This window comes from Oncorhynchus keta, chromosome 11 (genome assembly GCF_023373465.1).
Source record: "Oncorhynchus keta strain PuntledgeMale-10-30-2019 chromosome 11, Oket_V2, whole genome shotgun sequence".
NCBI lineage: Eukaryota > Metazoa > Chordata > Actinopteri > Salmoniformes > Salmonidae > Oncorhynchus > Oncorhynchus keta.
In genome coordinates, this window is record NC_068431.1 from 50,482,621 (window position 1) to 50,494,623 (window position 12,003).

The window sequence follows — 12,003 nt, forward strand, 5'->3', positions numbered from 1 at the left end:
GTTCATTTCTAAGCAGAAGAAATAGCAGAATTCTCAGTATAAAGAAGGTCTCCCAAGAGGGCCATTACCAAAATCCCTTGTAGCCTTACTGACACCCCTTAAAGATTTTGTACAAATGAAAAGATAATGGCAGGATCAACAAGAAGTTAATTGTTCCTTGTTTTTACCCCTCAAGAGCCCATTGTTTGTTTCTTATCCATAATTAACTAGAGTTATGAAACCACATCCACCACAAAAGCTTGTAATGCTATTGTCAATAGGTACATTCAACACTAAAAGAACCCTCCTGCTGAATGAATTCTTGTTTATCAGAAAGGACGAGTGGTTCCTTATGGACACCAGGGCTTTAGTTGCCTTGGGTAGCTGATAGTGCTGTATACCTCTACATTACAGTGTTTGGGGAGAATTCACACATCCTTTGTCTTTCTAATGGCCTCTTCCCTCAGTGCTGGTGATACTTATTAGTGATTGTGCTTCAGTACCAAAGTGTGATGCCAATTAGCCCACACCCCTCCATTCTAATGTAGAGTTGTTGATGCCAAGCCACCTGTGAGCCAGTTGTATAAATGGCCTGTGCACAAGTCTGTGGCTGGCTATTTCATAACCATGGATGATTTGAAGTCTGTCCACAGACTTGTCAGGAAAATGTGTAATCTATACTGAACAAAAATATAAATGTAACATGCAACAATTTCAAAGATGTCACTGAGTTACAGCTCATATGAGGAAATCAGTCAACTGAAATAAATTCATTAGGTCGTAATCTATAGATTTCACATGACTGGGAATACAGATATGCATCTGTTGGTCACAGATACCTTCGAAAAAAGGTAGGGGCGTTAATCGGAAAACCAGTCAGTATCTGGTGTGACCACCATTTGCTCCATACAGTGCAACACATCTCCTTCACATAGAGTTGATCAGGCTGTTGATTGTGACCTGTTGAATATAGTTCCACTCCTCTTCAATGGCTGTGTGAAGTTGCTGGATATCGGCGGGAACTGGAACACACTGTCGTATACGACGATCCAGAGCATCCCAAACATGTTCAATGGGTGACATGTCTGGTAAGTATGCAGGCAATGGAAGAACTGGGACATGTTCAGCTTCCAGGAATTGTGTACAGATCCTTGCGACATGGGGCCGTGCGTTATCATGCTGAAACATGAGGGCACGACAATGGGCCTCAGGATCTCATCACGGTATCTCTGTGCATTCAAATTGCCATCAATAAAATGCAATTGTGTTCATTGTCCGTGGCTTATGCCTGCCAATACCATAACCCCACCGCCACCATGGGGCACTCAGTTCACAACGTTGACATCAGCAAACCGCTCGCCCACATGTTCTGCGGTTGTGAGGCTGGTTGGACGTACTGCCAAATTCTCTAAAACAATGTTGGAGGAGGCTTATGATAGAGAAATGAACATTCAATTCTCTAGCAACAGCTTTAATGGACATTCCTGCAGTAAGCATGCCATTTGCACGCTCCCTAAAAACTCGAGACATCTGTGGCATTGTGTTGCATTTAGATCACAGTTTTATTATCCCCAGCACAAGGTGCACCTGTGTAATGATCATGCTGTTTAATCAGCTTCTTGATATGCCACACCTGTCAGGTGGATGGATTATCTTGGCAAAGGAGAAGTGCTCAATAACAGGGTTGTAAACAAGTTTGTGTGAGAAATCTGAGATAAATCAAATTTTTGTGCCTATGGAACAGTTATGATGTTTTATTTCAGCTCATGAAACATGGGACCTACGCTTTACATGTTGCCTTTATATTTTTGTTCAGTCTATGTCCATGCTTAGTGTTCTCTTGTGTGATATAACTTTTTCCCCCTCCATGGTCATTGGTCAAACCGGAACGCCCCAAAATAGCTGGATTAGTCCTCTGTGTGCACAGCTGTAGGTGACAACACAGAGACAAAGATCTCATCTCCGGTGTGCAGCTCAAAACAGGCCTCCCTGGTAGACAGAGTGGAGGACATACTCAGTGTCAGGCACCCAGCACTTGGTGCCCACCCCCTTCAGAAGCTGAATGGGCCTGGTGTATGATGTCTTGTAAACACACTGGACCAGCTGGTAGCTGGAGTTGCCCCCATGGTGGTCACCCCCTTCGTGGGTGAGGTGAGGGGTAGCGGAAGTAAACCTGGGCATACAGGTAATAGCGTCCAGACTGGGGGATACGGAGGCGTCCGTGAGACAGGGTCATGTTGTAGACATGGGTGCGGAAGCTCTGGTTTCCCCAGAACCGGACCGGGTGGAAGCAGGTTTTCCTCTAACTTTTTATTTGGGCTTTGCTCCTTCAATATTTCTATTTACTCCTCAGTCCCTGCCGGTGAGAAGCATACCCACAACATGATGTTGTGTTGTATTGGATGTGACCCCAGCCTGTAGTTTTTTTTATTTAGGCCAAAAAGTGAATTCATTTGCCCTGGTTGTTTTGCAGTGTTGCTTAACAGCCTTATTGCAAACAGAATGGAGGATGTGGAGCAGATTTGTCAAAAACACAGGCTTCATTCTTTTTGACTTGGTCATACAGGCCTGTACTGTAGAGTGAAAGCAATGTTGTCGATCCTCTGTATTTTCAAGTATTGTCATGTTATGGGTATGCTTGCAACCGGCAGGGATTGGAGTGCCAGGATAAATAGAAATATGAAAGGAGCAAAGCCCAGGTAAAATGTTAGAGGGAACCCTGCCTCAGTCTTCTGAATACCAAACCCTGGGATAGAGTTTTGTTTTTCAGTGGGACAATTGTACACATTTTAATGCCAAATATACACCAGAATGGCTTTGCAATAGCTGTTGAGTGTTCCTGAATACTCCAGTCTCATTCCTGACTTAAATCTGCTTGTCCACCAATGACTCCCAACCAAATTGACTGAGCTTGAGCAATTTTGACAAAAACTATGAATGTTCAATATAAACTCATTTTCAGGACCCTGTCTTTCAAAGTTAATTTGTAAAAATCCAAATAACTTCACAGATCTTCATTGTAAAGTATTTAAACACAGTTGCCCATGCTTGTTCAATGAACCATAAACAATTAATGAACATGCACCTGTGGAATGGTTGTTAAGACACTAACAGCTTACAGGTGGTAGACAATTAAGGTCACAGTTATGACAACTTAGGACACTAAAGAGACACTAAAGAGGCCTTTCTACTGACTCTGAAAAACACCAAAATGTTACACATGTTAGGTTTGATGAAAATAAACACAGTTGACTGTGAGAGGATGTTTCTTTTTTTGCTGAGTTTATATACAAAAGTATGTGGACACCCCTTCAAATTAGTGGATTCAGCTATTTCAGCCACACCCATTTCTGACAGGTGTATAAAATCTAGCACATTGCCATGCAGTTTCCATAGACATACAATGCATTCGGAAAGTATTCAGACCGTTTGACTTTTTCCACATTTTGTTACATTACAGCCTTATTCTAAAATTGATAATTGTTAAAAAATAAAAATCAATCAATCTACACACAATACCCCATAATGACAAAGCAAAAACAGGTTTTTAGAAATGTTTCCAAATGTACAAAATATAAAAAACTGAAATATCACATTTACATAAGTATTCAGACCCTTTACTCAGTACTTTGAAGCACCTTTGGCAGCGAATACAGCCTTGAGTCTTGGGTATGACGCTACAAGCTTGGCACACCTGTATTTGGGGGTCTCTCCAAGAGATGTTTGATCGGGTTCAAGTCAGGGCTCTAGCTGGGCCACTTATGGACATTCAGAGACTTGTCCCCAAAGCCAATCCTGCATTGTGTTGGCTGTGTGCTTACTGTAGGGTCGCTGTCCTGTTGGAAGGTGAACCTTCGCCCCTGTCAGAGGTCCTGAGCGCTCTGGAGAAGGTTTTCATCAATGATCTCTCCATATTTTCCTCCGTTCATCTTTCCCTTGATCCTGACCAGTCTCCCAGTCCCTGCCTCTGAAAAACATCCCTACGGCATGATGCTGCCACCACCATGCTTCACTGTAGGGATGGTGCCAGGTTTCCTCCATACTTGACACTTGGAAATCAGGCCAAAGAGTTCAATCTTGTTTCATCAGACCAGAGGATCTTGTTTTCAAACCGAATACTTTCCGAATACCTCTCCAAATCATGCCCAATCAATTGAATTTACCACCGGTGGACTCCAAATTGTAGAAACATCTCAAGGATGATCAATGGAAACAGGATGCACCTGAGCTCAATTTCGAGTCTCATAGCGAAGGGTCTGAATACTTATGTAAATAAGGTATTTATGTTTTTTATATTTAATACATTTGCAAAAATCTCTAAAAAACAGTTTTTGCTTTGTCATATGGGGTATTGTGTGTAGGTTGATGAAAATGAATTTCAATTCAATTTAGAATAAGGGTGTAATGTAACAATATGTGAAAAAATTCAAGGGGTCTGAGTACTTTCCGAATGCACTGTACATTGGCAGTAAAATGCCCTTACTGAAGAGCTCAGGGACTTTCAACGTGGCACCGTCATAGGATGCCATCTTTCCAACAAGTCAGTTTGTCAAATTCATGCCTTGCTAGAGCAGTTCCGGTCAACTGTAAGTGCTGTTATTGTGAAGTGGAAACATCGTGGGGCAACAACGGCTCATCCGCAAAGTGGTAGACCACACAAGCTCACAGAATGGGACCGCCAAGTGCTGAAGCGCATAGCACGTAAAAATCGTCTGTCCTCGGTTTGTCGAGATTGGTGTGGAAGAACTTCACGGGACTGCACAGAGCCCTGACCTCAACCCAATCGAACACCTTTGGCATGAATTGGGACGCCGAGTGCGAGCCAGGCCTAATCACCCAACATCAGTGCACAACCTCACTTATACTCTTGTGGCTGAATGGAAGCAAATCCTCACAGCAATGTTGCATAATCTAGTGGGAAGCCTTCCCAGAAGAGGGGAATCTGTTATAGTAGCGAAGGGGGGACCAACTCCATTTAATGCCCATGCCTGTGGAATGAGATGTTCGACGAGCAGGCGTCCATATACTTCTGGTCATGTAGTGGATGTTGCAATAAGAGTTGTTCAAAGTTGGTAGAATCTTATTCATAATGTTTCACAGCTGTAATGGCTGCCCAATGTGCTTCCACTAAATATTTACTCTGGGCTGTAAAGACATATGCAATCAAGACATCTGCGTATTACATTTTTTATTCATTTGGATTTTTTTGTATCATTTTTCTTTCACTTTGGAAATGTGGAGATAATTGTGTACATCAGTGTGAAATAAAAAAATTCTATACATTTTTTAAATTTAATTTTAAGGCAACAAAATGTGAAGACTGTGCAAGGGGTGTGGAGACTTTTACTAGCCACTGCTACATACAGTATGGTTAGATTCCTTTAACAATAGTTTCTTTAACTTTGGCTAAATGAGTGCAGCAGGGAAAGAGCAGTAAGGAGGATTGGATGGGAGAAAGAGGCAAGCAAAACTTCCAGGAAAGAAGCAAATCAGTGTCAGCTGTTCTGACGTATTCATTCACAGTGATATCAGTGCGTTCTTGGCTGTATGATCAGACAGATCGCAGGTGGTGATATATGAAAACGGCGCCTCTTGTCTTTGAGGTCTGGGGTTTATGGGAGATCATGCCGCAGTTTGAGAGAATTGGATATGGAGATAGATGAGCGATGCCACACCTTTATTTGCTCAGATGGTCTTTGTAGACGCTTAATTTTGCCAGGGTTTGGGGAGTAAACGGGTTACATGTAATCCGTTAGATGTAAGGGATTACAAAAAAAAAACTGCAACTGTAATCCGTTACGTTACGAGCAAAAAATATTGTAATCAGATTACAGATACTGTTGAAAATCGAGATGATTACTTCGAGGATTACTTTTAAATTCAGAAAGGATGTTTGCAAAAAACAATCTTTGACACCTCGCTGTTTTCTCAATGACATTCAAATCAGCATTGAAAACGCTGCAAATTTAAATTTGTCCAACGTGAGCGAGTCTGACCATAAATCAGAGACCACTATGATGACACACCAAATGTGTTTGATGGATCGTGGGAAAATAGCAGAAACTGTCTTTTGTAGGCAACTGTTCAAGGTATGTCTTCCAATGGTGCGACTGCTATCGGCCTCCAAAGATTATTCAACTTGAATAAACGCTTGGAGGTAAGGATGACAGCAGTGGTGTAGTCTACGGCAATACGGATATCACTCATTATTGATATCTACGTAGCGCATTGATGTGAATCACACTGCAGCTCTCTCATTTAGCTATTTGCGCCTTACGGATTGTGGTTGTTGTGGATGGCTGTTCACAAATCTAAATGTGTATTTGAACCCAATAAATGGTTGAATTCAAGAAGTTTAAGCTGCCTATCAATCAACCATTGTTTTTGAAACCAGTCGACAGCCAGTGAAAAATGGGCTCTTGCCACAGCTGCATAGTGCGGATCCCAGCCTATGGAATAAAAGTGGGGCTTTTATTGCTCAATCTAATTTATGCTGATAAAAAATCTATAGGCCTAATGGACACAAACTCGCACACTTTTGACCGACTTCAATTTTTGAACTTGTAAATTATATACAGATGAAGTCGGGAAGTTTACATACACCTTAGCCAAATACATTAAAACTCAGTTGTTCACAATTCCTGACATTTAATCCTAGTAAAAATTCCCTGTCTTAGGTCAGTTAGGATCACCACTTTATTTTAAGAATGTGAAATTTCAGAAACATAGTAGAGAGTGATTTATTTCAGCTTTAATTTCTTTCATCACATTCCCAGTGGGTCAGAAGTTCACATACACTGAATTAGTATTTTGTAGCATTGCCTTTAAATTGTTTAACTTGGGTCAAACGTTTCAGTCAGCATTCTACAAGCTTCCCACAATAAGTTGGGTGAATTTTGGCCCATTCCTCCTGACAGAGCTGGTGTAACTGAGTCAGGTTTGTAGGCCTCCTTGCTCGCACACGCTTTTTCTGTTCTGCCCACAGATTTTCTATAGGATTGAGGTCAGGGCTTTGTGATGACCCTATTTTGTGAAGTACACCAGTCCCTCCTGCAGCAAAGCACCCCCACAACATGATGCTGCCACCCCCGTGCTTCACGGTTGGGATGGTGTTCTTCGGCTTGCAAGCCTCCCCCTTTTTCCTCCAAACATAACGATGGTCATGATGGCTAAACAGTTATATTTTTGTTTCATCAGACCAGAGGACATTTCTCCAAAAAGTACGATCTTTGTCACCATGTGCAGTTGCAAATCGTAGTCTGGCTTTTTTATGGGGGTTTTGGAGCAGTGGCTTCTTCCTTGCTGAGCGGCCTTTCCGGTTATGTCAATATAGGACTCGTTTTAGAGTGGATATTGTCACGGCTTTCTTCCTGGGAAGGAGAGGCGGACCAAAATGCAGCGTGGTTATAGTTCATGGTTCTTTAATAAGAAAACTCAAACATGAACAAACTACAAAACAATAAACGTGAAAACCATAACAGTCCTAACTGGTGCATAAAATACAAAGACAGGAAACAACCACCCACAAAACCCAATACAAAACAGGCTACCTAAATATGGTTCCCAATCAGAGACAATGACTAACACCTGCCTCTGATTGAGAACCATATCAGGCCCAACATAGAAATAGACAAACCAGACACACAACATAGAATGCCCACCCAGCTCACATCCTGACCAACACTAAAACAAGGAAAACACAAAAGAACGATGGTCAGAACGTGACAGATACTTTTGTACCTGTTTCCTCCAGCATCTTCACAAGGTCCTTTGCTGTTGTTCTGGGATTGATTTGCACTTTTCACACCAAAGTACATTAATCTCTAGGAGACAGAACAAGTCTTCTTCCTGAGCGATATGACGGCTGCGTGATCCCATGGTGTTTATACTTGCGTACTATTGTTTGTACAGATGAACGTGGTACCTTCAGGCGTTTGGAAATTGTTCCCAAGGATGAACCAGACTTGTGGAGGTCTACAATTATTTTTCTGAGGTCTTGGCTGATTTCTTTTGATTTTCTCATGATGTCAAACAAAGTGGCACTGAGTGATGTTTTGAGGCTGTTGCTGGGCAACACGGACTTTCAACTCCCTCCAAAGATTTTCTATGGGGTTGAGATCTGGAGACTGGCTAGGCCACTCCAGGACCTTGAAATGCTTCTTACGAAACCACTCCTTCGTTGCCCGGGCGGTGTGTTTGGGATCATCGTCATGCTGAAAGACCCAGCCACGTTTCATCTTCAATGCCCTTGCTGATGGAAGGAGGTTTTCACTCAAAAGCTCACGATACATGGCCCCATTCATTCTTTCCTTTACACGGATCAGTCGTCCTGGTCCCTTTGCAGAATAACAGCCCCAAAGCATGATGTTTCCACCCCCATACTTCACAGTAGGTATGGTGTTCTTTGGATGCAACTCAGCATTCTTTGTCCTCCAAACACGACGAGTTGAGTTTTTACCAAAAAGTTATATTTTGGTTTCATCTGACCATATGACATTCTCCCAATCTTCTTCTGGATCATCCAAATGCGCTCTAGCAAACTTCAGACGGGCCTGGACATGTACTGGCTTAAGCAGGGGGACACGTCTGGCACTGTAGGATTTGAGTCCCTGGCGGCGTAGTGTGTTACTGATGGTAGGCTTTGTTACTTTGGTCCCAGCTCTATGCAGGTCATTCACTAGGTCCCCCTGTGTGGTTCTGGGATTTTTCTTGTGATCATTTTGACCCCACGGGGTGAGATCTTGCGTGGAGCCCCAGATCGAGGGAGATTATCAGTGGTCTTGTATGTCTTCCATTTCCTAATAATTGCTCCCACAGTTGTTTTCTTCAAACCAAGCTGCTTACCTATTGCAGATTTAGTCTTCCCAGCCTGGTGCAGGTTTACAATTTTGTTTCTGGTGTCCTTTGACAGCTCTTTGTTCTTGGCCATAGTGGAGTTTGGAGTGTGACTGTTTGAGGTTGTGGACAGGTGTCTTTTATACTGATAACAACTTCAAACAGGTGCCATTAATACAGGTAACGAGTGGAGGACAGAGGAGCCCCTCTGTGAGAGCCAGAAATCTTGCTTGTTTGTAGGTGACCAAATACTTATTTTCCACCATAATTTGCAAAGAAATTCATAAAAAATCCTACAATGTGATTTTCTGGATTTTTTTTCTCATTTTGTCTGTCATAGTTGAAGTGTACCTATGATGACAATTACAGGCCTCTCTCATCTTTTTAAGTGGGAGAACTTGCACAATTGGGGGCTGACTAAATACTTTTTTGCCCCACTGTATAAGTGAAATAATCTGTCTGTAAACTATTTTTGGAAAAAATGACAAAGTAGATGTCCTTTCCGACTTGCCAAAACTATAGTTTGTTATCAAGAAACTTGTGGAGTGGTTGAAAAACGAGTTTTAATGACTCCAACCTAAGTGTATGTAAACTTCCGATTTCAACTGTATATTTTTCCATTGATTCTTGAAGAATATAGCTTATAAATGCCTCATGAGCTTAGTTCAACTGTCACACTCCATGAGAACCCAAAATATAAGCTTGTTTTTCTGGAATGTTTACATTGTAAATGTAAACAAACACTATATAGCCTCATAACATGGTTAAAACAATACATTTTATATCAATAATGGTCAGTCATTGCATCCATAGATCTGTCTGTTAATCTGAGAGTGGTTACAATTCTCCAGGCCCATCCCTCAGCTTTTGACCAAAACAGAGGCGGTGCAGCCGATTTGTGTTGTTTCAACTGTGGATTTGCCCTTTATACAGCTGCATATTATCAAGATATCAAAGTGTACCCAACAAAAAGGTAAATAATAGGCCTCTAGCAATTGCAGCACATGGCATTCATTTTTTACATGTAAATAGCACTTTCAGTAGTGCTCAAAGCATGCCATTCCATGAGTGCAGCATTTATTTCTCAACTCGAATCAATGAATGCAATCAGTCCTCCATAACAACAAAATCCTAAACAACAGAGTAGGGCTGGCTAATAAGTCCTTAGTTTGGGGTTTATGCTCAGGTAAAACAATTTGTCTAATCTATACTTCAACATCTCCAAATTCTATTCTTGAAGATCAAGGGGTATAACATTTATTGGATTGACTGGAATTCTGATATTGTTTTTAATGTAAAGATATAATTTCATCGTATTATTGTCACGTTCGTCGTATACATAATGAGCGGACCAAGGTGCAGCGTGTGTAGAGTTCCACATTTATTAAAGTGAACCTTCAAAAAACAACAAAGAATAAACAAACGTGAAGTTCGTAGCACACATAGCACTAAACCAAAACAAAACAATATCCCACAAACGCAGGTGGGAAAAGGACCACACTAAGTATGATCCCCAATTGGAGGCAACGATCATCAGCTGCCTCCAATTGGGAAACATACTCACACCAACATAGAAATGAAAGACTAGAACACACCCTAGTCACGCTCTGACCTATTGCACCATAGAACCCCGAGGGCTCTCCATGGTCAGGGCATGAAAGTACCCCAAAGGTGCGGACTCCGACCGCAAAACCTGAAACTAGATGGGGAGGGTTAGGACTGGGCACCGGCGCAGAGGAAGGCTCCGGCCATGGAGCGGGACTGGACACCGTGCCCGGACTGGCCACCGGTGCAGAGAAAGGGCAGTGGAAGTCTCCGGCCATGGAGCGGCACTGGACGCCGTGCCCGGACTGGCCACCGGCGCAGAGGAAGGCTCCGGCCATGGAGCGGGACTGGACGCTGTGCCCGGACTGGCCACCGGCGCAGAGGAAGGCTCCGGCCATGGAGCGGGATTGGACGCCGTGCCTGGACTGGGCACAGGCACAGAGGAAGGCACCGGCCATGGCACCGGCGCAGGAAGCTCAGGGCCTTTGACCATCGCTGGATGCTCCGGACCGTGAACCGTAGCTGGAAGCTCCGGATCGTGGACCATCGCTGGAAGCTCCGGACCGTGGACCATCGCTGAAAGCTCCGGACCGTGGACCATCGCTGGAAGCTCCGGACCGTGGACCATCGCTGGAAGCTCCGGACCGTGGACCATCGCTGGAAGCTCCGGACCGTGGACCATCGCTGGAAGCTCCGGACCGTGGACCATCGCTGGAAGCTCCGGACCGTGGACCGTCGCTGGAAGCTCCGGACCGTGAACTGTCGCTGGAAGCTACGGACTGAACTGTCGCTGGAGGCTCCGGACTGTACACACGCACTGTTCGGACGAGTGCGGGGAACCGGCACATGATGTACCGGGCTGGGCAGACGCACTGGAGGCCTGGTGCGTGGAGCCGGCACAGGTGACTCCGGACTGATGACACGCTCTTCAGGGCGAGTGCGGGGAGCCGGCACAGGACGTACCGAGCTGGGGAGGCGCACTGGAGGCCTGGTGCGTGGAGCCGGCACAGGTGACACTGGACTGATGACACGCTCTTCAGGGCGAGTGCGGGGAGCCAGCACAGGACGTACCGGGCTGGGGAGGCACACTGGAGGCCTGGTGCGTGGAGCCGGCACAGGTGGCACTGGACTGATGACACACTCTTCAGGGCGAGTGCAGGGAGCCGGCACAGGATGTACCAGGCTGGGGAAGCGCACTGGTGCGTGGAGCCGGCACAGGTGGGACTGGACTGATGACACGCTCTTCAGGGCGAGTACGAGGAACTGGCACAGGATGTACCGGGCTGGGGAGGCACACTGGAGGCCTGGTGTGTGGAGCCAGCACAGGTTTCACCGGACTGATGACACACTCTTCAGGACAAGTGCAAGGAACCGGCACATGACGTACTGGGCTGGGAAGACACTCTTCAGGGCGAATGCGCTGCTGAGTACACCTAACCATCATCTCTCTACAATCTCCATCCTCAAACAACTCCATCGACTCCCTGACAGTCTCTGGTTCTCTCCTCGGCTCGACCGACAGCCCCTTGTCCCCCCCCCCCAAAAAAAATCTTGGGTTTTCTGTGGCCGCGGAAATGCGGTCACTCTCCATCTCCACCCCTGAGGTAGAAATGCGGTATCCTAAGAAAGAGTTGGACTGCTGGA